At 44.2% G+C, this 26,888-nt stretch overlaps 1 protein-coding gene across 4 annotated transcripts in view; it reads left to right on the top strand.

The window, feature by feature from the left end:
* Positions 1-26,888, top strand: part of LOC6602257 — a 47,678-nt gene that overhangs the window by 7,295 nt on the left and 13,495 nt on the right. For all 4 annotated transcript variants that reach the window (XM_002027251.2, XM_026987256.1, XM_026987257.1 and 1 more), the window contains one exon: positions 6,788-6,832. The gene's annotated coding sequence lies outside the window, so the exon portion shown is untranslated. The remainder of the gene's footprint in view (positions 1-6,787; positions 6,833-26,888) is intronic.

The following is a 26,888-nucleotide window of genomic DNA, read 5'->3' as shown; positions in this document are numbered from 1 at the left end:
GGCAGGGGCACGGGGCAGACTGCTCTCCGTGCCAATTGCATTCATTTGAATTGACTTGGACTTGCGACTGCCACACTGCCACACAGCCACACAGCCACACTGCCTCCCAGCCACTGGGCCAATTGTCTTTCGATGCAATGGAAAATTCTGTAGCAGACGTCATCTCAAACAGCAAACAGCAATAACAACAACAACAACAACAACAAAAATATTAAAGGCATCAGCATATAGAAAAACTGGGCAGAAAATAGGCAGGAAAAATTATAGAAAATGTTTAGCCAATTGGAAATCAGGAGAGGTTTCTGGAAAAGCAATAGGGAATCGGATAGGATTTAAATATAATAATAAAAACATTAAAAATAGTACCAAAAAATATATGTATTTCTAAGTTTCGACTAAATCCCAAAAAAACAATAATTTTTCGCTTTAAAAATATCGAATGAGGTTATCCAGGCTCTTCGCCACCAAAAGACTTTAAAGTGGATGTCCAAATAGTCCTATCCTCGTCTGAGGATCTCCCCGAAGAGGTTTTACTGTAGACTAGAATTGGGCACACTGGAATATGTATGGATATGTATAGCCGCACACGAAAAAACTACTGGAATCCATGAGTGACGTCTGAAGGCAGGCTCAGGGATACGGAAACAGAGTAGAGACACCGCCTAAAAGGACGCCGAATGAGGCTAAGAGCAGGCTGGAATCGCCTAACAGGGGCTCAAGGCTGTCTAAAGGTATACGAAATCTGCCTATAAACAAGACTTTTCAGCTCTGCTCTGAATACTCGCATACGCACAGCCACGACTGGGGCAGGGGCCATGTCCTTGTTATCCTTTCTCCCTATATCATTTCGCCTGTCGTTGGACACCCATGACCCACATGACCCCGTTGGGCCTTTTGTTTAGATTTATTGCTTTTTCTGTTTGCCTTTGGACATCCACTTGGACGTGGACTTGGACTTCTTTTTAGTTGATAATTGATGAACATTCAAAGGACACACACACAGACACACACGCAGACAAATCTGTGGCACGAGATGGACTTGGGAGATCGTTCATCTCTCATTCATTTCGATTTATAGCCAATCCTGCACTCATTCCACTCGCATTCGCATTCGTATATGCAGCAGGGCAAATGTCAATCACACAGATTCAATTAAGTCAAGTGCAACACACACACAGACACACAAAGATACTTGTGTTGGCAATACCAATGCAAACAAAATCTCTGTGGAGCCTCTCAATTGAGAAATCAACCTCAAAACAATTGTTTGTCTTTGCACCCACCAGGCAGGCAGGCAGGCCCCCAAGTAGTAGGCAATGGAAATGACAAACACTCGGAGCTTAAGATGGAAATCGACGGTTCAATGGCTGTGAATGGGGCTGCTATCGATGGAATATTGATGGAATATACATATAGTCCGGTATCCGAGACATCAAGTGGTAGATATTGGGGGAAGCCTCGGGGTTTTTGCTCACTCAAATACATTTAACCTGATAAATGTCATAAATAAATGACACTCTCATTAAAGCAGAACGAGAGAGAGGGAGGGAGAGTGGGTGTGCTTCTAGGAAGGAAAGATTATCCAGAGTATGGGCAGCACTGTTATGGACAGCACTCATACGTGTGGAACCATGTTATGGGCAGCACTGTTAAGGGTATCACTCCAGTGGGCATCATTGAATGGCAGCACTCACAAGTGTGGAATTGTGTGTATGTTTATGGGCATCACTGTTGGTGGTAGCATTTTTAGGGTAACCCTGTTATGGGCAGCACTGTTGTGAGTCAATTACTGAAACCAAATGGGCAGCACTGCCGAAGAGATCTGTGCTGTATATTTTTCGACAGAACCGATCGTAGAGTAGGAAATAAATACGGATAGATACGGAAAACAGATACAAAAATATTTATATAGATAAATATATAGATATATGTATATCGGATATAAAATACAAGATAAGAAAATACATATGTATCTTCTTAAGTTTTCGCACAGTGAAATGGGACAATGGCTCTGATAGGGATTTAATTTTTCCTGGTTTTTTGGATACATTTGAGTTTTAAGGTACAAGTATCTCCAATTGCAATTCACACATTTCTTCTTGAAAAACTTCAAATCGTCTAACAAAAGGCATAATATTTATTCAAATAATACAGAAATAATATTGCGTCGAAGAATTCCGTTTGAAATCCTTTACCCCTCAATAAAACCTTATTTTAGGCTCTACATCAAAGCTAAATAAAGAGATACATCCCGTATATATTTAGCATAAACCTTAGTTGAATGCACTTCCCCCTATACGGTCATTAATCTTTTTTCTTCGATAAAACAAACAGTAAACAATTCTGTTTAGCTTCGAGCACAACTCAAGCCCATTCAACGTTTCTTTTGCCAGACAAAAATCACTCGGATATAACATATAAATGTCATAAATAACAATCAGACCTTGCCTCATGCCACCCTGCTCCCCAGTAAGCCTGGCCCAACCCCGCAGCCAGCCCCTTGCCACGTTTTGCCGTCAACAAAGTCACATTGCAGGTGTTGGGGCGTAAACATGCACAGCACGGCCGTGGGGGAGGAATCAAAGGAGATTGAGGCATGCGTCAAGCAGTGCTGTTAACTGCTTGCAAGCCATCAAAATGGCGACACTGAAATGTGCCCAAAGTGCCTTCAAGCAGTGGCAATGAGACGATGCTGCGTTGAAGCTGCTTTAATGATGGCAGTGCCAAAAGGATGAGAGTGAGGGAGGGAGGGGAGAGGCAGAACTTAACTCAAAGCCAAGGACCAAAGTATTTCCTTTGCCACTTGTTCGGCCACTGAAAGAAAAGGAGACAAATGATTATGGATGGTAGTTAAAGATGGATAAAAGGAGGTTTTTTGTAGTAAGAAGATCCCCCGTGACTCTAGACCTCGGTTAAGGACTCGAAACTTGGGAGGAAATGAGTACTGTATACCAAAAAAAAGGTTTTTACTTGGCTATCAGCACTTCTGGCATTCAAAACAGTATTTGAAACAGTTCTAGTAGTCTTTGATCTTATCTGCAAGGATGCTCTTTAAATTGAAACAGAATTTCAAGGTTTTACTACTGGTTATAGAATTTATCCCATTTCTTAGAACATTAGACGACAGAGGACTATTCATGAGATACTTTAATCTGTCTAGAATCTTCTAGAAATATCCTCTTCTTTTCGGTTGAAAGCTTTTCCTTTGCCAAATCGATATATTTCCATCCATCCCTGATCCACATTTATGACATTTTCTTTCAGTGTAGCCAGTTTATTGTTTCTCTCTCTTCAGTGCATGTCTGTCTGTGTGTGTGTGTGTGTGTGCTGATGTGTGCTCATGTTGAATGATTGCCGACGCCTGCTGATGACAAGTGTTGCGTGTTTTGAATATGTCCTCTGCACACACACACCCACACAGCCGTGCCACCCACACAGCCGACCCACCCACACAGCCGACCTACCCACACATAAGTACAGGGAGGGTCCTTTGACGAAGCTAAAGCTAAATTTCGAGGCTCTTCAAGTGCTTTGTTTGTTGCCCCGCCGCCCGATGATGTTGTTCGGATGTTGATTGTGGCCATTGAGGAGGTCCTTGAGCAGGGAAACATATGTCTCTACGTCTGATCCGAATATAAGAGAATAACCCCCGCCCCACCCCACCCCACCCCACTGCTGATGGAATCCACCCGAAGAGAATCCCGAAGGGAGAGAATGTTGAACAAGTTTTCCCATCTCGAAGTGAACCTGAAAGTTGCTCAAAGCCCAAGACAGATGCACTTCCTGTTGCTCGGCTTCATTTTCATTCTGCAGCTGTGCAACAACAAAAGAGGAAATGAGGCAAAAACTTTACCGTCTGCGGCGGGGGGAGGGGGGTTTCATTGCAAATTGTACAAATTCCGCGACTGTTTCCACACGAAAAGGAGAGACGGTGGTTGTTCCGACCAAGGAACACCTTTTACAACTTGAAATCTAAAGAATATTAACAGGAAAAGCTGGAAGTGCTGCAAGGAGATGAATATTTAACAGATTTAGATGATTTTTGGGCTAAAAGATGGTGGGCTAACAGATTTCCATCATTTATGTCGGGGTCACCACAAACCATTGAATATTCAGGGGCTACAACTGCAGCCTTCCTACCTCTAGAAATCTCCAAGATCGATTCCCGAATGACTTCCCCTTCCCTTCCTGTGGCTTACCCTTCCGTGAACCCAATCCACCTTCGCCCCCTACGATTCCCAGGAATAAACTTTTTCAGCACTCGTTTCATTCAAAAGTTTTTTGTTTCCGGATGGTGGCCAAATCGTGACGGCCTTTTTTTCGAAGTGGGTGGGGCGGGAGGCGGCGGGCGGCGACTCTTCCGCAGGCGAAATTTATAGCCGGTCCTGCTGGGTCATTCAATAGTTCATCAATCATGCCACGCCCCCAAGTCTAATCAAAACATGAAGTGTCGGCAGCGGGACACGGAACAGAGTGTTCAGATCCATTGCCATATGTTGCACACTCTGTTTCCGCCCCCCTCTGTTGCTCTTCCTGCCTCTGTGCCCCCTCCCTGTTTCCGTTTCTGTTGCTGTCTGTCGTTCTCTCTGGTTAGGCCCCTAAAAGGCTGCAGCAATTTCGTTGATTAGGCCTGTGTCTGGGTGGCGGCGGGAATCCCCACCACTTTGCTTGGCTGTTTGTTATGGCCAAACATAAAAACTAAACGCTAACGCACACACAGAGAGGGACAGAGAGAGAAGTGACATGTAATTGATACTAAGAGAAGGAGGCGGAGATAGAGAGAGAGGGACAGAGAGCGTAGAGTAGAGGTGCAATGGGAATACCCCAGAAAGTGGCACAGTTTGTGGCCTCCTATTTATGTTTTTGGGGGGTTTCCAGCAGAAAATAGAAGACATCTGTTCAAGTAATCTTTCCTGTAAAGATATTTAAATCTTTTCCCTAAGGGTATTCCCCACTTCGATCTGTACGGGCTGTGCCACCCCTTTGTTACCTTTGCTTTCTCTTATATATTTTTTTTTATGTGTGACGCTTGGTTTTTATTGCGGCTTGGCTATCGCCTCAAGGTAAACGGGCGCCTCCACCCACCGCCCACAGCCCACCGCCCACCGCCCAGCTTCATTTGGGTCTTTGGTTTATTCCCGCCATCCCGGGGCACAGGTGCACAGCACACAGCACACATTGATATATGAGGCTGGGGGATGGAAAGAAGGGCAGGGCACGGCACGGCAGAGGGCAAAGTCGTTTTAGGCTTAGGTCGGGCCACGCGGCCCCACCCCCCCCCCCCCCCCCCTCTCTGTCTCTCTGCCTCTCTGCACCTTTTATTTGGGCCCGGGCCACATTTGAGTTTCTAATCAAGGTAATTTTATGTTTGCCAAGCTCGCTTAATGCCAAAATTACATTTTTAGTCGGTTTCGGTGTTGGCCATTTGGCTTTGGCTTTCTCCCTCGCTTTTATCTCCCACACAAAGTGGTTTTTCTTTTTGTGAGGGGGTGTGGGGTGGCGTATGCGTGATAAATGCAAGCCAACTTCTGGCTTATCCTTAATGTCCATGTGTTTCGAGAGTGTGGCAAATGTGGCTTCTGCTTCGCCCCTCCCTGAGCCTCCCTGAGCCTGCTCAGGGCTGCTAATTAGGGCAGGCTCTGCGGCCAGGGCCAAGCAATTGTATTCCAAGACAAGCCATTATCCTTAGCAGAACAGGCAGGAGGGGGACGGGGACGGCGACGGGGGCTGGACTGGGCAGCCATGAAGGCACCCAAATGAGCAGCGAAACAAAAGGTCACACTTAAGGCCGCATTTGTTGCCTTGACTCGATGGCCAGGGCAGGTCCGAGAGGGGAGAGGGGAGAGCATGAAAGACAAACAAATCTGCTGCAAGAAAAGTGCCTTTAGCCAGAGGAAGAGGAATCCTTTATTCGTGGTGTTTTATGGTTAGTTTTATGGACCTCCTCCTCCTCCATCAAAGGCGTCCACATATTAATGTCAAAGAGAGCAAAGGTTAAAGCAACAAAAAAAATACACAAAAAGTGACATGAGCGATGCCTCCTCCTCGTATCGTTTTGCTCATTGATGCATTAAGGGGGATGCACTTCACACCACGCCACATCGCACCCACACCACTCCAACAGACAGGCACACACAAAGCACAGCACAGATACTCACACGAGGCGCTTTTCAGCGCTGACAAGCCATACTTTGGAACCCTAAACGCAGGCGCAATTGATCGCTTGATTGATTGATTGACTGACGCCTCGATGGCTGAGTGAAACGGTGGGTTAAGGGGGCGTAGGGGGGCGGGGGGGAGGGCAATGGATGATTGGATGTTGCATCAATTTGAATTTGGATTGAGTTGTCAAGTGGGTCACACAGGTCACCCAGTGACACACGATGTATATTTCATGTGCATTTAGCATACTTTTTGGGGTCACGGATGGGTGTCGAAGAAAAGAAGAAACAATGACAGTGTGGGGGAAAAAAGAAACTGCTGTGAAAAGTGTTCGGATTCGGATTATCGACAGCTTTACGGGGATTTCCTATCCATCCCTATCAAATGAATGGTCTTTCGATGCAAATGTATCCTTTCGTTTATGGGCAATTTGCACAGCGAACTTCAGAGAACTTGAGTATGATCCAGCATGTTCGATATGGGGATCAAACATGTTCGAACGGGATTTTCATTGGTGTGCCCTTTGTCGGTATTTGGGTAATTTCGGGACGACAAGTAAGGCTTCTTTTAAATATATTTCATCAAAAATCTTTCATTAATACTGTGTTCCTTCCTTTCATTGCAGTTGACATGTTCAGAGCCGACGGGGAACGCTTCACTCTACATATCGGTAAGTGGCTCTCTTTCATGGCAAATACTCAAACATATTCCGAATAAGGGGCGTTGGTATGTGGGGAGGGGCCCAACTTAAAAGCTCATTAAAAATTGAATGCCACATATCGTACATATGCAAATGAAAAACTTTTTATTTGGGATTTCTCTCCCATCGAGGCAGCCAAAAGGCAGGGGAGGGCAGGGGCAGGGGCATGGTAGGGCAAAAAGCATTCCGCGCGACCCAGAAAACATGAATTACACGCAATCCAACAAATGGAAAATGTGGAGAAATGAAAATGAAAATGAACAAAAAGGAAAAGCAGAACTGTAGGTAAAAGTTGAAGCTAATCAAAAATACATATTGGCACCGTCAAGCGGGAGGGGGTAGGGGGGTGCAAAATATCCAGAAGAAAAGGGGAGAAAATGCAGACCAGGGAAAACCCTAAAGAGCCACTAAAGAGTGTCAGTTTTTGAGGTTCTGCTTTGTATTTTGAATATTTGACAAAAGTTGAACCTAATTGACAGGCCAAAAACCATAACCCACAGATCCCACATCCCCTAACCCCTATCCCCTATCCTAGATCCCTTTTTAGTGCAGGCCCATTAATCATACGCCATGTGTTACAGTCGCACACACACACACACCCCTCCCCCTCTGTATTATGGCCCGGAAAAGAAAACTCTAGCCTGCACATGGATATTTCATTAATTTTTAAGCTTGTTATTTGTCTGTCGTGGGGCGGGGGGCGGGGGGCACTACGGTCCGGTCAGTGTCAGTGTCTGTGGTGTTTTGCTGTGATGACAAACGCCCCCGAAAAGCTGTCATTAGTTGAAATCACATGTCATTGGCAGGGCGAAAAGTGACCCAAAGCTCAGACAGGGACGTGGCAGGCAGTAACGGGGGGGGATAGGCACAGACATAGGCCCTGTTTTTACGCTAGGGAATGTTTAAGCCAGACTTCTTTGGGCTGCACAAGTTTTTTGTGGGATTTTACGGCATAGAACCCTAAAATGTTTGACCTACGAAAGGGTAAGCGGATCGCAGAAACAGGGTGTATTTATGGGAATTATTGACTGCTTTTTGAGATTTCGATTTGCTGGGAAATCTTTTCATCTCTCTACATTTATATATGCTTGATATGTATCTGCCCATCTATCCATCTCTCCGCTTAAACGTATCTCTTAATATTTAAATTTCCAAATACTATCGAACCCCCTTTTAAGCCGCACATTTTATGGGCTACGTTTATGCTCCCTGTTATGGTCCCTGTTCCAAAGTGTGAATTACGTATTAGTGTAGGTTTTAGTACGAGTATCTTTTGCGTGTGTGTGTGTGTGTGTGTGGGCTGGCATCTGTTGTTGTTGTTGTTGTTGTTGTTGTTGTGTGGGTGCTTAAATGTTTGCGTACGTGTCACTCTTGTCATCGGCAGTTGCTTCCACTCGCAGTCCTCCTCCCGGGAAGCTTTTATGACAGTTCATTGATATTCATTCCACTGTGTGGGTGTGTGTGTGCCCTGGATGATATATCTTTTATTCGAATATCCCTTTGCTGGCATGTGGGTGGATGTGTGGGACGTCCGTCCACATTGTAAACCTCTGCCTCGTCCCTTTTAAACCTTTTTTGCTGACATCGTTTAAAATTTGGCTGCTTTTCTTTTCGTTTTGGAGCAAAATTCAATTAAAAACACACACAAAAGAAATGAGACCGCAAATCGGGGGAGCTTTGGGGAGACATAAGCCCCACAGCCGAGGCGAAACTCAATCAAAAGTGAAGTCTTTCGATGTCCTGCATGGCATTGCTCGAGATGGAATGCAACCAATTGGCAGGACCTTCTGCCATCACATGCTCTGTCTCTTCCTTTCGCTTCCTCCAATCAATATGGCTTAGGCAGACAGACACTCGTTATAAATTCAGTTCCGGCCTTGCCTTCGTCCCCTGCTGCTGTTGTTGTTGTTCCTTTTCGAACAGCATGAATATGAATGAATGAATGAGAGTCTGAATGTCCGAGTGTCTGAATGAATGTGTCTCCCTCCCCCTCCCCCACCCCTTGTACATTTCTTATGACACTTTTTTGCCGTTTCCCCTTTTCGACTGCAAGTTTTTTCAACGGCAGTTAAACTATCTCAAAAGAAGTGAAATTCTTTGCATTTCCTTTTTATTTTCTGGCCAACTCTTCTCTTTCGCTTTTGGCAGCTCTGGAAATTCCTCTCTCCAGAAGGGAGAGAAGGGAAGGAGGAAAAGTTCAAGTGTCGACAAAACTTTAACTTCGGAAAACCGAAAGCAAACAAAATCTCATCAATTTTTCAATACTCGCAAAAACAAAAGGAAAGAGGCGGCAGGTGAAGATCCCCAGGAAAAGCGTAAACAAAACAAAAAAACAGAACAACAACAACAACAAATTAGCCAAGTTTTCCACGAAACGAGCAGAAGGCACATTGATATACAGCTTCTAGGCCCAAAGCAGACACTGAGACACTTAATCCGCACGTTTACACCTCAACGCACACGGCAAACACGGCTCCTCCTCGACTCCTCCACTCCTCGCCCCCTCCGCTGGAGAATGTGGGGCATAGCCTGGGGGCATACCTTTGCCATAAATTTGTGTATCCTACTTAATAATTAACTGGCTGTCTGATGGGAGGAGTGCGTAGAGAGGCAGAGTTGGGCCTGGGCTGGAAAGTTCTTGAACAAAAGACTTGCGAATAACGATGTGGCAGCTGAAGGTCACGACACGAGCAGGAGCAGGAGGCCACAGAAGGGAGTGTGCTGCATAAATCCAAAATCAAAAGTGGAAATTACACAGATACCTATGTGCGTGTGTGTGTGGGTGGTTAAGGCTTAAAGAGGCTTGTAATCTGTTTTAGGCCGAAGAGATTTATTGAAGCGAAATGATGACCAATTTAAATGGCCCAAAGAGCCTACATTTTTGGTAGAATATCAGTGTAATCTCTTGAGCTTAGATACAAAATCGATAGCCTACACATCGAGTTGCCTGCTCGATGATTAGCCTCTGATTAACCCATAATATTGGCTACAATTTCCATGGCATATCATTAATTCTATACGATTGATTCCTATTCCTCGCAGATGCCCACAATTAGTTTTCTCGGCATTCAATTGGACAAGTTTTGCTATGATTCGAATTGACTTATCGCCAATTACTTGGCTTAACCCCAATCAAATCTTTGCCTTGGCTCAACCAATCAGGCCCCGCATCATCCGATCCTTGGGAAAATACCTTGACATTTAACAAGTTTTCTGCACAGGCACTCGGCCAAGTGGTCCCCGTCCCCGGCCCCCGGACCCTCGCCCCTCGGAGCATATCCCAGAGAGCCCCTCGGTTCCTTGTGGTTTTAGCATTTTCCTTCTTTCGCTGGCACGTCAGCAATAATAAAAACTGGGGGAATGGAAAAAGTTAGATGATTACAAGACAAAATGCGGCGTTGCTTTAATTGCACTTGAACCCCTGACCCCAGAGCGCAACCCCAGCACCAGCCCCGCATCGCTGGAGACCCCATCCCCCCAGCAGCAGTTCAGGTTAATTTGCTCGGCGCCCGGCTCAACGATGTTCCACTTGCTCATTAATTACAGCTTAGTCGTAGTCCGCAGACCCGCAGATGGTGGAGCCGAGCCCTGCCCCACCCCTAATGATTTACCTAGAAATGGCAGTCCTGTGTATGGGGTGGTTGGTGTGTTGTTGTACTGCTTGTTGGTGTGTGGTTTTTTTTTTGTGGAGTACCTGTTGGTGTACTTTTTGTTGGCGTTAACCGTCTTCTTGGTGAGATTTTATTGGTGTACTTTTTTTTGTTGGTGTATTGCTGTTGGTGTGTAGTTTTTGTTTGTTGGTGTATTGCTCATGATGTTTAACTTGTTGTTGGTGCTCTATTTATTGTTGGTGTATGTTTTCTTTTACTTTGGTGTATTGTTGTTGATTGTTTTTGTTGGTGAAACTGTGTTGGAATTCTTTTCTTGGTGTTCTGCATTTCTTTGGTTGGCTTTCATTGGTGTTGGTGCTCTTTTGGTGGTTGGTGTATTATTTATTTATTTAGTTTTTAATCAATTTCCAATCAATATGTTGGTGTAATGTTATTTGTGCTATTCTTGGTTGGTGAATCCTTTGTGAGGCTCTCCTTCCCCTTGCTGATACTTTTATTCTTGGTGTTTGTTTTTGTTGTTGAAATTGCTGCTTTTCCCGCTTGATAATTTCCTGATTTCATAGACCTTTGTGCGGCAAGCTCTTACACCATTTTTCTTTTGCGGCTCTTGCGGCTTTTGTTTGTTTTGCTCTCTCTATTATTCTTAGCCCTATCTTTGACCTTTTGCAGCCGCTTCTTCGTATTAATGCTTTGTAGCGCTCAAATAGTAGCGCTCTGCCTTTTGCCCTCCATATTCTTCCGTTCCGCCCCCCCTCATTGCGCATTTAATTAAGCAAATAGCAGCAAAAGTTTGTTTTCTTTTTTTTGGGGTTTTCCCTTCGCCTTTCGGGGGTTGGAGTTTGGTTCACTTGTTGCCCATTTTGTGGGCTATTTTTCTGGGCTTCGGTTTCACTTTCGTCTGCATTTTGGTGGCGGCCACTTTGATCAAATCATTTTGGGACTATCCAAAGGAAACAGATGGATTATGCGTGCACAGAAAAAGTAGGGCAGGAGATAATTTCCTTGGAAATTGGGAGGGAAACAAAAATATGAAATGAGAGACAGAGACGTACATAAATCTATAAATATTTTATGTTTATTCAACAAGAAATAATGTTATTTGTAATAAATATTTTATCAAATTAATGGCGGGATAATTGACAATCCAAAAAGAGGCATCGATCGCTTAAAATCGAAAAAGTAATCGATACTGGGATAAAAGAATGCAAATGTACGTGGAACATCTTTTATTCGGGGAATATCCAGCTTATTATTTGAATATTTTCCCATGATTAAATGTTTCCTTGTGCGCACGAATTATCGCTTGCCCCTCCCCCTTTCATTTGAATTGCCTCCCCAATTGACAGATTTTATCGAAGCACAAAAAAAAAGCGAAAAAAATAATTTATCCCCATGAATTCCGGTATAAAGTTACTAGAATTTCCATGGAGCTGGCAGCCCCAATCGGCTTTTGTACTTTTTCAATTCTTTAGAATTCGTAGCGCTGCCGTTGCCCTGCCCCTGGCCGTGCCCCATTCTGTTGCAGTCACAGCTGCTGCTGCTTAAGCCTCTGCCTCTGCTGCTGCTGCTACTTTTCTACTCCCTTGACTATTTTCAGCTGCGAATTGCTGCTGCTGCTGCTGTTGTTCCCTTTCAACCAACCATGACGGTCTTTAGCCTTCAATGGCTTCCTCTCCCCCTCTCACTCTCACCCTCTCCCTCTCTCTCTTATAAATATATTTTTTCCTACCAGCTTTTCCCCATTGATTTCTTTCGGCAGGGCAGTGTGCACGTGTGTGTGTGTGACCTTACCTTCGGCAACAACTTGTCGCCTTTCAACTGCAGTCACTTTACCAATTTGCAACTAAATTTGCACGGCTGTCTGTCTGTCAGACAGTCAGTGGGTCTGTCAGTCGCAGAGAGCGAGAGGCGGGAGGAGAGAGGAGCATGCGGTGGAGCATCAGTAGCAGCAGCTCCCCCTCGTTTTCCAGCAGGAATTTAATAAGAAAATATGTTTGAAGTGACGTGACAGAAGTGGAATGATAAGGATAAGGATGAAAGTGAGAGCAGGAGAGGGGAGCCAGAGCCAGAGCAGGAGCCAGAGCTGGATGGAATGGAATGGAATTTCCGTTTAACTAAATGTCATGCCACAACGCACAGGCCAAGAACCGCAAAAGTTTACTTTAATTTTAATAAAATTGTAAAAGCAATTATCCAGCAAGCAAGCGTAAGGACGAACCAGAATGCCACGAGATGTTAGAAGATGAAGTAAACGGAGGGACAACCACAAGAGGGGATGCTGCAATTAACGAGAGGGGGAGCAGGGGAGCCGAAAGGAGATGGGGGAGGAGCAGAGCACAAGTAAATGCTACATTTAACCTTCCACCAGACAGAGCGGAGCGTGAGAGAACAATGGATGTGCTGCCATGGCGAATGAGCGACATCATAAAAGCGGAAGGAGCTATCGAGATGGAAGCATTAGAAGGGGGCAGAGCCCCAGCCAGTTGACTGGCACACACTGAAAGACAGCTGAGAATATTTGATTGGAGGAGAATTGCCTTCAGATCCATTCCTTGGGGACTCAAAATGATGGAGTATTGATTGGCCTACCAATGAGAGGGGATGATCGGTTATCGGAAGCAGAAAACCATAAAAAATCGATGTTCTGAAATCGATAATAAATCGAACAATATTTATTTGTCATGTTATCGCATTGATCGGCTTTCTAAATATTTCAAAGAATTTAATCGATTGAAAAAACAGTCGATAAAAAATCGATTGGCTAATTTTTGAATATGAAAACTTTCTAGATTAAAAAATGTATTAATAATAGATCGATAATTAATAATAAATCGATACCTATCGGATAGATTAACTTTGTCTAGTTTTTCTGGGGTATTTTATCGATAAAAAAAATCGAAATCTGATATTTTTAGGCCTAAAATATGAATCTTTAGCTATTTCGAATCTGAAGTTTTATTTTCTGTGTAAAATATTTAACAAGTAACCCAAAGAGACAAAGAGTGTGGCAAGAGAGCGGTGGAGAGGGGAAAAGAGAGAGCCCGCGGATATGTCACAATTAACCGCAAGAGACGCCAGAGAGCAAGAGAGCAAGAAGGATGACATGACGCGAGATGGGCCACAAGGAGCAGGCAGTTACAATTAATAATGCATAACCCGCAGAGCGCATGAAAAGAGGGTGAAACAAATAGAGGGTGGGAGGCAGAGGGAGAGGGAGAGGGAGAGCGCACAGCTTGCTTAAGCCAAAATGTCAAGATTGCAACAACTGCAGCAGCGACAAACAAGGTTGCAACTGCCACTGCCACAGGCACTGTCGCTGTCGCTGCTTCTGCCTCTGGATCTGCTGCTGCTGCTGCTGCTGCTGCTACTGGCAAAAGACAACTTAATTAACCTCGACCTTCTCCTTACAACAACCGTGACAGCGATGACGACGCTGACAGCGGGCTGGCTGACGTCAGGCACCGCTCATTTGTTTTCAATGTCGCCATATTTCCAATTGCCATACCAATTCCAGTTGGCCATCGCCAATTGCCACATTAAGACATCAGTAATAGGCCATACATAAACAATTTATTATTAACAAGAAAGAAAGGCGGTGCCGGGGCTGCGAAAGACGAGGCTTAAGATACACTTTGGAGATCTGCATAAAGAATAAAGTGTAAACCCACTTTTAAACATTCTTTAAAAACAACAAAGGTTGTCCCTTAAAATCGTGTCCTTCTTTTCTTACTCTCCCCATTTCCGTTGCAAACCCCTTCCCACAGTCGGCGTGGCCCCATCTGCAAGGGTATGGCCCAAAGCACTTGGCTTATAAATGCGGCGTACGCATTGGGAATTTTTTGCGCATGCGCGACAGGCGGCCGGCAAAAGCCGAAAGCAAACCTGTTTGTCAGCCTCTCTCAATGTTGCACAAGTGTCGACGCGTCGACGTCGCGTGGCTGCTGCTGCAGCGCTGCCATTGCAGTTTCAAGAACCAGGTCAAGGTTGCTGCTGCTGCTGCTGCTGTGGCTGCAGCGCCTCAACGATCGCCGCCAGCATCGGCGCTGGCAGCGCAGCTTTCACCTTGTTCGGTTTTGCATTGAAAGTCAAGTTCGCGCACAAATGTGTTTGATTGTCAACAACAACAAACTGCACATGCAAATGCAACAACAACGATGCTGATGATGGCTGGGAGATGGTGATCGGGTACGAGACAGAGAAAGAGAGAGAGAGAGACTTCCAACACGTTTGATGTTCGGCTGTGGATGGGTTTGATCCAGCAATAGGTTGGAGGAGGCCTCAAAGGATGGATGGAAATGGGATTAGAAGAGTGCAGAGGTATTCCTCAGTCTGGTTTGATCGAACCTTTTGTGGGAAAGCGTTGGCATGGAAGCAGGGGAAAAAGAGATACAAGGTTTGTGAGGCTTCGAGGAGTTCGTTGGAGTTGGAAGGCCACTCCGTTGGATGGGTCACCATTTTGTTGGATCAGAGCAGTCCTGCACGTTCTATGATTGATAGAGAAGCAGTGCAATATTTATTTAGGGCTCAAAACACCACTGGGACTTATTCCTTTGAACAAACTTAAGCAAAAGTCCACCAAAACATATTATATTCCAGGCTATTTCCATAGACAAAAGGAAAAAGGATACGCCTGTTCCACTCGAATTCCCAACAAATTTTGTATTCATATGAAAAACTTGTACTGCCAGACACTGCTACTGGTATTCAAATTATTGGCAATATTTTTCCTTTTTTTAATAGAGCGTACTACTTTTTCATGTCCTCTCTCTCGTATTACCAATTCAATTTGCTGCCGTATGCAGAAACCAATCAAAGATCCATACACACACACAAAATGCAATTCAATCGTATAAAAATATGAATAATTGGTGTATTTCATAATTAATAAATTTTTAATGAAATTGTCAAGTCAAGTGCGGGGCAAAAAACGCCCCCTCCCCCTCTCCGTCATAATAATAATAGCAATAAAATAAAATAAGGAAAATTGTTGAAGAGGGAGTGGGGGAAAGGGGAAAAAATATGAGAGAACATTTTCCATCCAGCTGCAGGCAGAAATTTAATTTCGTTTGCGGCAACATTTCCACTGATTAATGGCTGGCAGTGGTCCGGGTACTGGTCCGGGTACTGGTTCCCGGCACACAGCGAATTCATTTCATTCCGCACACTCACAGAACCCACTTTCATGTCCTGTTTATATGTACCATGCCCCCCACCCCCAGCCATGCCCCTGCGAGGCCTGCGAGGCACTGAGCCTGAGCAAACTTGAGCGCAAGTTAAGCGAAAATGCTATTAATTTTCATAAGTAAATGAAAATTGATGTACGACATGCCGGCACTCTCACACCCTCACACCCTCACGCTTTGTCATGCAGTACACTGCAAATAATTACTAGGAATCTCAGGATAGACTATCCAGGATCTAAACTGGGGCACCCCGCTTTCTCTGCAGTGTAGCCTTGGGCCAAGGCGAGAACCACATCGCTTGAAAGTGAATAGCCCCCTCGAAACGAGTTGCTCCTCAAGTGCTTGGCAACCCGTTCCGTTTTCTGCGTAGATCGAAGCAGAATGAATGCCCTTTAGAGATATAGTTTCCATAATCTATATCGCAGTGGATTCCATTGCCATGGGGCGTGCTCTGTGTGTGCGTGTGCCAGGGACCAAAACCCACTAAAACATCAGACGTTTATACTATAGACCGTGTTTATTTAGATGCACAGAGGAGACCCTGAAAACTGCAGCAAACTGAGAAGGCAATGCAGATACAGATACAGATGCAAAGATGCAGAGATGCAGAGAGAGGGAGATAGAGATAGATAGACAAGGAGACCAGAGAGTGCGATAGCATTGAGCAACTTGGCAGCCTCGATTGTGCACTCATCATCTGTTGTTATTGCTGTTGGTTCTGTTGTTGTTGCAACCGCAGCAGCGGCAACAAACAACAGCAATTGAGTTTTGCCATATGCAATGCCAAGCAGCGACTCAAATGACTCAAGAAGTTGCCACTGATAAAAATGGGACCTTGCCATGGATTGTTTTCCATTATATCATCATGGCTCTCCTCTTCTCTTCTCTCGTTTCCTCGGGTCTACAAGGCACAAGGGCATATTGCGTTTTGTCTGTGTGGCAGCAGCATGTAACAGGCGGCCGGAGCAACGTCTATCTGTGCGTCATGTCCGCCACACCACGGACGCACGTCCACATCCGTTTTTGTTGGAACTAAACTTTTGTGCGGCCATAAAGTTTATTTCAAGTATTATAAACGTTTCATTGTAAATCAGAACAAATATTTAAATATTTCAAAATATAAACGTATAAATGTGGATATTATTAAAGAAGATATTCCACATTTCGTAACCATATTCTTCAATACTTTTATGTAAGTGTATAAATTCCAGAAATTCCTAATTTTTTAAACTCTTTGGCCTCTAAGAATTATCTAGAAATATACCAACCTCCCCATAGCTATGTATTTCCATTCGTCTTTGATGTGCTATAAAATATATGAATAATTGGCTCCCAAGTTTTTACTCCAGAAATCTCTTGTTTTCCTTTAAATCTCCTTTCAATTTTACACTCCAAAGTCTTCTTTCATTTATGGGTAATAAAATGAAACTATAAAAGAAAATATTTATACTCTATAAATCAAGATGAAATATTTTCCTTTGTTATTCCACCACCAAACCCCTTATATTACCACATCTTTTTCTGGACTTTTCTTCGTTCAAATTGCCTATAATTTTCCCATTTTAAGAGGGAAATCTCTTGCAGGGGTTGGGGGGAGGTGTCTTCTAGTCGTTTATCGTTCGGTAATTGCTTGGATTATTATTGTTATTTTGCAAACAATTTGTGCAAGCGACCACAAAAGTGGATATCCAAAGCGGTGCAGGTCTTTGCGGCTTTGGGGCAGAATCAATTGTCACAAGGTCTTCTCAAAGTTTGGTTCACGCAATGCGATTGTTGCTGTTGCCGTTGCTGTTGCTGCAGTGGCTGCTGCTGATCTTGAACCAATTGCAAATTGCTAAAACGCAACAGCAGCCACAGCCATAGCCACAGCCACAGCCGCTTTTCATGGCCACATAGAGATAGATAGATACAGATACTCGCACTCGTACTCGTAGAATAGATAGAAAATTGTTTGAGTTACATTTATAGGCATGCCATGGCATTGACTGGCGTGGCACACCGCACATCAATAAATTAGAATTGTTCTCTCTCTCTTGGCGGCTGCATGGTCTCTCTCTGTCTGTGCTTCTCTATGGATTCGCACGCTCTCCTTCTCTACAGAGAGGGGGAGGTGTTCTCTGGCCATGGGGCGTATGCGTAATAAACTTGAACTTGCGTGGCGGCGTGTTCTCGATTCTCAATTCTCGATTCGATTTCGTCGTTGCTTAACCCATTTTCGTGCGCTGCTGGCCATATTTGCACATTGCGCATACGCAGCGGTGACCTCGGCAAACGGACAATGCAACTAATTAGCGATTACAAGCAGATAAACAACAAGCGTCGTCTGTGTGCGGACAATTGTTTGATTATCAATTAGTTTTGACCTTAGCGAATGTGCTATCTGGTAGATAGCCGCCCGTCCCGTATCTGTATCCCTGGCTCATTCGCATGGCAGGCAGCGCATGAAGCCAATGCCAGACATGGCACACTATCTCTATCTGTATCTGTATCTGTATCTTTTATTTGCCTATAGCCCAGACCCCTCTCTCTTTGTAGACCTATTTCTGTGTGGTTTTTACAATCTTGGAGCATTTGTTATGTGTCATCTTTGAAGCACTTTCAAATGGTTCACCGATAAGAGACATGTACCACGCATATGAATAATCATATTCATTTATGAGTCAGGGATGATTTGTTGCAGAACACATGCCCCAAACATTGCTTAGAGTCGCCTTCAATATGAATCTTCATCAAAAAATTCCAATAAATGCCACGGATCAAACGAAGAACCAGTCGAACCCTGCAAGCTGTGCCCTCGCAAGCTTTCCTCAGGAAAAACGAAATCTAAAATCAAAATAACTGCGACAACATGTGCATGCCCCATGCCCGACCCTCCACAGGAAAAGGCTTGATCAAAGAGCAGACCAAAATAAAACTAAACGAAGGACCAGGGGAAGAGGCATGGCATGGAATGGATTCCTTTGACTCTGCGCGAGGACGTGACGCGACAGCAACAATAAAAGCCACGCACACACAAGTAGAACAATATGTGAACTGTGCCACATTTTGCGGCATTTTGGCCTTAAATTTTTTATTAATAAATTAGGAATAAATTCGCCCCCGCCCCCGGGTCGCGTCTCTGTGCGGCAAAGTGCAATAATTTTTTGAATGAAGCATGCCTCGTGCATAATTAAAGTGTGAGCCATAAATTTGGAGACCGGCAAAAAGGCGCGCGTCATAAATTTTGTTTTTCCTCCAAGGCATGCGGGAAACCGAGGGTATAGAGGGTTTGAGTGGGGAAAAATGAACCCATTTTGGGGCGGGCTTGAAAGGAAAAGGGTATCTCCAAGTCATAACTCTTGACCATACCTTTGCCACTAGTTGTTGTTGCTATTTGTTGTGGATTCTTGACTTAAATAATGTGCGATTTATGTGGATTTTGTGGCCAATCAACGCGTGGCATCGCCGTCGCCAGACGCTTCATAAATATCTACGACACTCGACTTGTCTCGACTTGAATCGACTTCCAGCGACTTCCAGCGGCTCGGGTGGAAATATTTAATAAACAAAACTTGCGCTAATCGTTAAATTATGATTAATGTGACGACAACAAACAATAAACTTGGCCGCGGCAAAGAACACCAAAAACGTGCAACCGAAGCGGAGGCCAAAACGAATACAAAGGCCATGACGAAGAACGTGCCTAACCAAATCGCAGACACAACATCGCCGCCACCGCCCCCCTCTATAAAGAAGGAGTCCTTGAGGCGGCAGCGTCGCGTCGTGTGCTAAAATATGCGCCGGCATGAACTCCAAGAGGAGCCAAACGGAACGCACATGGAATATGGAAGACGGTAGATGGTAGCTGGTAGATGGTAGCTGGTAGATGGGGACTTCTGGCTGACATAACGTGATAATATGGCCAGAAGTAAATAATTAGAGGAAATGTGTTAAATACCAAAAATGTAGGAGACTCATGTGAAGGTCCAGGGAAACGGATCAAGTCTCAAGGAATGTACGGGTAAACCACCTTATGTGGTGTATATTTTGTAGATGGAAATCACTTGATATTTTGCTTTCCTTTCTTCCTCAAAAATACTTGACATAATTTATTCCGGAATAATCTCAAGCTCTCGTGAACAAGAGCCAACTTTTTCGATCTTCTTGCTTTGAAAAACTCTTCATTACCAGCTACCACACTTTCTAAGTAGAATTATCCCCTAGGTGTCCTTGGCTTGGTTTGCAGTCGACGTCCCCCGACTGTCAATCCATTGGGCATGTCATAGTGTGGGTTAAGTTGCCTGCCTGCCACGCCTCTTTTGCATAATTGAAGAGAGCTTCCACGGCTACTGTTTCTGCTTTTCGAGCCAATGGCATATTTTAGCTTTGGCTTAGCCTGGCCCTGGCCTGGCTCTGGCTCTACCTTTGGCCCCCCCCCCCCTTCTGCACAGAGAGAGAGAACTCGGCTAGACCGAAGCGAAGTCAGCTTATTAAATATTAAAGCGTCGACTGGGGACCGCTAAATCCTGTGGCTGTCAAGGTGCCGCAAAAAAAAAAATGAAGAAAAAAAAAGGAAAACTCAACTCAAAAGCCTGTCACACATCCTGCCATCAGGCACAACGAGGGATTGAAGCGTGGGACGAGACGAAATGGTGGATGGATGGTGGCATGCCACCTGCAGCCCAATTCAATTTCTTGTCGTCCGCTTAGGTGCCTTCAAAGAAAAAAAAAAGCCAAAAAAAAAGGAAAGAAAAACCTGAGGCAAACTGAGTTGCAAGTTGAAGAAAAGCGAGAAAACTTTGAGGCGAAAGCCGAGAGAAAAATCAACTACTAAAAGTATTATTATTGTTGGTTGCACACCTGGAGGCGGTTTACTTTGTCACGGATATGTTTTCCTTAGACTTGGACTTACCATGTCAGCAATATACTTGTGGCAGGGCTCTCACCTTTCTCCCTGGCTGGCGACTCTTGCAAACAGTCTGGGGAAATGTGATAGGAGTGAACCCTCGATAGGGGCGAAGTCTTCTCCGAGAACTGTTCAAGAACTACTTGAAGTTTAAGGCATAGGCATGATTGAAGCTTGGCCAAGAACAAAGTCATATACCAGAGTTGTCCCTTAACAAAAATACAACTCAGGTAGAACTCAGGTATTGCTCTTCAATTCCTTATCATGGACACAAAAGCCTCATATATGGCTTTAATATTGTGGGTGCCATAGCACTGAGAGTCTACCGATGAGATTCTTTGTCATGCACACGACATGTATTTTGTTTTGTGGTATTTTTAAGCGTTATCCTTTTCATCATTCGGTTGTGGCTGTCGAGTCTAGTATTATTGGGCTTTATCCTGCTCACGACATGTATTTTGTTTTCGATTCTCGGGCATTCTCGAGCGCCTAACTGTCGTCGGTTGTCCATGAATAAATCCCGTGAAAATGGGAGCAATGGAAAGCTAGGCCACGCCCTATGAAGGTGTGAATGTGTTCCCTAAAGTAGCAACCATTTCCGTAGCAATCCTGCTCCATTCGCCATTCAAACGGCTGCTCTTATGCCGATGACCATTGCTGTAGTGAGTATTTCATATGCGTTACATAGTTACATACATATGTGTGTTTTTCTGCCTGTGTGTGTGCGTTGAAACATGCCGGAAGTTAAATAGGAAATTCTATATGCTTTTATAACTGTGCACGTGTTTACAAGTGCCGGGGCTCCTGTGCTCCCCGAGAGTCGTGTGCCTCGGAGTTTTTGTTTCTGCCGCTGCCGCTGCTGCTGCAACCAAAGCGAAGAGAGTTCTCAAATACGTATGGGTGTATCTGTGTGAGGCTCTGTATTCGTGTGTGTGTGTGTGTGCGAGTCTGTGGGGGGCTACCTTGCGGCAAGTTGTTCGTTTGATGAAGTACCGCTCATGGCTCTGGCTGTGGTTTCCCACCTCTCTCGCAGCCACATGCAACTGCAACCGACTTTGAAGCAGCCCACATGCCACATGCACCTCGAATATAAATCAAATTTTTGTGGCAGCAAATACTGGGGATTGCAAATTGCAAAACGCTGAAAAGTAGGCAATGAAAGATGCATATGGAAAGATTTATGGAAAATATGGCTGATTGAGTTGTCATCGGAGCACCGGCAGAAGCCCGGAGTTGATTCCCGAGAAGTTGTTGAGCTCCCATCAGTGGGAAAATATTTTGCATGCGAATATATACTTTTATATTGGATTTGAGAGATTTATTGGCTCGGAAATGGTTAGCCGGCGGGGCATGGAATACATACGTTCCTGAACATATGTTCTGTTTGATTTAGAGGCCATAAATTCTTTGGATAAATTTTTAAATAAATACAGAAGCATAAAAAGCAATAACTGATCCACTAATTAATATTTCATTTAGTTAAATATGAAAGAAATAGCATTCAAAATCGATGAAACACGGCTATAGATTTGTATATTTTATTTATATTTTTTTCCCCAATAAATAGAAGAAGAAAGTTCCATAAATACGTAATCAAAAACACTTTTCCTTCGGGAATTGCATTAAAGAGAAATCAAACATTGAATCCAGCTCAGATTGCAGCCAAGTACATCCACTTTCAGCAGGTCCAAATTGTATCTTTCACTCGAGTCGTGGATAATTCCGTTTCTCTCATTGATATTCTAACAGCATTCGTAATGTTCTCTTAACTTTCTCCATCAGTCAGCGCTGCGGGAGGGATCAAGCAAGCAAACAACACAGCAAATTTCTTTTTCTGTATGCTTTTTGATTACAGCAATATCTCTGCACGAAAAAAGTCCATGTTGTATGCATTTGTGCGGCTCCATTACGTCCTTGCCCTCCCCTCCGCTGACCAGGCAACAGTTTTTCCCCCCCCCCCCCCAAACCACATGGAGGGGCACTGCTTCTCTGGCTCTCTGGCTTCTCACATGTTGCACTTGTGAAACTTTTCCTCTGTGGGCGAAATTGAGCTGCTTCATTTGGCTCCAGGAGGGGCGGCGGCAGGACCAGTTGTAAGCAAACAAACAACTAGAGTTTTTGGGGGCACTGGCTAGACGGTGGCACTGCAACACCATCGGCCTGCAACGTGCTGCCCGCCATCTGTGTGGCAAGTGTTTGATTAGAAAAGTTTACAGGAAAGTTGCTCAAAAGATTTTCGACTGCAGGTCTGGTCAATATTTGAGGCTCGGACACGTGCTGGCGTGCAGCAAGGGAGGGCCAGCATCCTGTCATAATTGCTGAGGTATTAACTGGAAACGCACTCAGGCTTACAGGCATTTTGCGGCATTTATCATGGACCCAGACCCCCAGAAAGCCCCGGAGGATGAGTACAGGCTCAAATGTCAAGGGTCCTGTGGTTGCTGCTTGCACCGTATCCTGGCCAAGCACTGGCCCTCGGGTCCTTGTCGACCCGTCTGTTCCTAAGGGCGTATAAAAATGCATGACCGCAACACATTTCTCAGATATCTTTCGGTCTTTCGGTCTCGTTGTGAGACCCTTCCTTCCACTCTTTTGCCTCGAAAAGTGTTAAAATGTTGATTGTCCTTTTTTGTCTGTGCCGGTGCCTCATGTGGCACACACACGCACACACACACACACACAGGCCATTCGTGTGTTAAGTGTTTGTGCTTTGCGACGCCTCCTCCCTGGGAGGAAGCCTTTCCCTGTGTGTGTGTGTGTGTGTGTGTGCGTCCCGTGCGTGTCACAAATAAATTTTTAAGTAGCATTTGTGTTGATTGCCTTGAAAAAGGACACGAGAAAATCCCTCAACCCAAGCTCCAGTCACCAGCCCTCCCCGTCCCCGTCCCCTTTCCCTACCGAGAACCCAATGCCAAACCCGAAACCCGCATCGCATCGCATCGCTCGTCCCATTTTACGGTTTCGGCTTAGCCTCTCGACAATTGCGGGGCCTGAAGAGTGCTTGATTTTCACATTATTTTCCACTGGTCTCTGCCTTTCTTTTCAAGTGGATGCCTCGCTCTTCTCACTCGGTCTTCTGGATGGTTAGCAAATTAAGTGCGGCAAATGTCTTGGGCTGCGACAAATTAAAAGTGCTGTAAATGAAAATGTTCCTCGTGGCTTTCAATAGGTGTGATTACACGGATTTTCGTGTGGTTAAGGGGGATGGCAGGAGGGTGAAAAGGTCTATGTTGTGAGGAATTTAGGAATTTTCACCAAGGGTTTGTTGGGTTCTAAGCTTATTAAGGTATATTTAAATTATAATCAAATGGAATATACTTGTAGACAGAATTTTGTTAAGGGAAACCGATCAAAAAATACGAGCTAGCCATCCTTGAAGACCAAAAGCGTTTGGTAACGATTAAGATGATCATCTAGGTTGTTCTCTGATTTTATCATTTGATTTTTTCTCTTTTCTAAGCTTTGGAATATGGATGAGGAATGTTAATACGAGTTTTCATTATTTTTCAAGAAAAAAAATATAACATTTCTCCAAAGGTCTTAAATTTCTATCATTTGATCCTGTTCTACTATTAAATCGGTATAGCCTGCAGTATTTATTTAGTATATTCAGTATATTCATTTAATTAGCGTACAATCTATTTATTATACATAATCAGTATATACAGGAAATGTTATTTTTTTCTACAGAATCTTTTTATAAATATATTTAAACATTTTGTATTCCCAAATTTCGATATTCTTGAATTTTAAGCGAGACCCTGCTTATGTTTATCACTAGGACTCCCCTAACATCCCAGCTTAACATGCCTCAAGGCATGGCCAGTAATAACAGTCCGCAATACGCTTTGTAACTCTGTTATGGACTCTAACATTGCTCTCTTTCGCCTTCCCAACTCAAAGAGCACCAAAGATGCTCTTTGCTTAGGCCCTTAACAGAGCCCTGTTAACGATACTCTCTGCTGAGGCCCTTAACAGAGCCCTGTTAACGATACTCTCTGCTGAGGCCCTTAACAGAGCCCTGTTAGCGCTACTCTCTGCTGAGGCCCTTAACAGAGCCCTGTTAGCGCTACTCTTTGCCAGACTTAACGGTCCATTGAATGCTGCTCGTGTCGCATCGTATCGTGTCCTCTGCAGCCGAAGAGAGACCAACTAGCCAGCAGTTGAAGCAGCAGTAGCAACCAGCCAGCCATCCAGTAACAGCAGCAGCATCAGCAGCAGCATCCTTTTAACATCCTTGTGGTCCTGCTGCGAATCCAACCACGGCGGTCACTTCTTCTTCAGTTGTTGTTGGACCGCAAGAGCGTTGCGTTGTGTGACGGCTAAAAAACAAAAAAATTCTTAAATAAAACAAGTAAAAAAGTGACGGAAATACCAATATAACAAAGGGAAAGAGAGTGACAGAGAGAGAGAGAGAGAGAGTGTCAGCGAGTGAGTAAGAGGAATGGGGAGCCGAGGAACTTGTTTCGTCTCCATTTTTTTTCTGCCTTCGGCGCTGTTAAAGCCGATGACAGCCGATCCATGTGTGTTGTGAATGTGTGCGTGCGTGTGTGTGGGTGTGTGTGTGTGAATGCAGACAATGCAAACGCGGCGCATTAGCAACTTTGTTCCTTGTTCCCGACCGCGGCCCCTGCCGCGTTCGTGTCGTGCTCCTTCTGCTGGTCCTGCTCCTGCCTGCCACTATCCACAGTCCTCTTGCCATCCTGCCTCCTGGTAGCGGCTTCTGTTAATTTGCATGGTCGCGCAGGTTCATGGATATCTCCATCAGCAGCGGTACAGCCACCAACACAAACTGCTGCCGGACATATCCTGCTTCAGGCATCACCCAACTCCTTGTCCATCTTTGGGCCTCAACCCCCAACTCCCTGTTTATTTTTGAGGCAAGTCCCCCAACCCTACTCCATCCTGTTCAACCACAGCTTTAAACTCCACTATTGGAGAAACTTGTTTTACCAACTCTTCAGGCAGAACCGCTAAAGATTTTCCTTCAGGCCAAACCACCACTAGAGCTCCCTCTTTTTGTTCACACTCCCCCCCTCTGCTATCTTCTCCATCATCTATTGGATTTCACGCCCCACTCCTTGTGGTCGCTGCTTTTAAACACCTCTTTGCCTCTGCATTTTTTTATGCTCCTTAAATTTTCTTCACTGTTTTTTCTTGCTTTGCTTTTTATTATCATTTCAGTAGCTAAACGACAAGCCAAAAGCACTCTCCAGCAGCTTTCGAGGTGTCCAAGGAAGCTAACATATGTTTGGTTTTATTTCGCAATAACTTTTCTTCTCTCCCCACTCTCCGTTTGGGTAATTATGTGGGGGATGGGGGAGTGAGTAGTTTCGAGGGTACAGTACATTTTTGTGCGGCAGATGAGACCGAAACTGTGGGCTGGCCAACATGTCGTATGAGTAATCAGAGGCAGTCCAAAGAGGAACTTGCGAGTACGCCTCATCTTTATGGATGAGTATGTTGATAAGAAGGGAGGCCAACGATGGGGGAGTGGGGTGGCAAAGTGGGGTGACAGTGACTTCCGTCCACAGCAGGTGTCAACATATGCCAACATATGCTCTCCTCTCGCCTTAACATCTCAAAGCGTAACTTTAGATTATGGAAAAAAATGCAGGGCCAAACATAAAGAATACAACAAAAAAGCAGTAGAAATAAACTAGTTGAAGAAGATGCAAAATTTACAAAAATAACAACTTTAAATGTATGAAAAAATATGCAAAAAATGAAAGAAAAAAATGGCAAAATAAAGAACTTAATTTATAAAAATATCGTAACTTAAATGTGATTTTAGGTGTAAAAAAAATATATAAAAATATAAAAAACAACAAAATAAAGTAAATATAAATAATGTAAAATATAAAAAAATGCCAAATAACAGAACAAAAAAAAAGATAGGAATTAATGAATGAGAAAAAGTGATCCTAGAGTTGATATAAAAGAAAAAAAAAATGTATAAAAATAAATCACAAATATTCTAGAAAATTTAAACTGAAAAAAAGAGCAGCGTCAAAAGGGATGAAGGAAATCTGTAATGCAAAAATTACCAAACCCATAAGAAATGAGGGGCCAAAAAAAGTACTTTAAATTGCAGTCACACAACTTTTATTAATATCCTCTTTTTTTGGGAAGCGCCTCCTCGCGGGGAGGAGCATTCAACTTTAATCAAAAACGGAAGCGAAAAACGCCCAACTTCCGGCCAACTTTTGGCGGAGGCTAAACAAAAATCGCCCAGAAATTCCACTTCCAGCAAAGTGTCCAAGGATAAAAAAGGCGAGGAAAGCGCCCAAAGAGGCGTGGCTGGATGGTTAGGTGGTGTAAAAAGCGAAGAAACTCCAAAATCACAG

Source organism: Drosophila persimilis, unplaced genomic scaffold (assembly GCF_003286085.1).
Source record: "Drosophila persimilis strain 14011-0111.01,24,50 unplaced genomic scaffold, DperRS2 tig00000124-arrow-pilon, whole genome shotgun sequence".
NCBI classification, from domain to species: Eukaryota; Metazoa; Arthropoda; class Insecta; order Diptera; family Drosophilidae; genus Drosophila; species Drosophila persimilis.
Note: the sequence above shows the minus strand (reverse complement) of the source record. Positions and strands in the feature narration are given on the sequence as shown.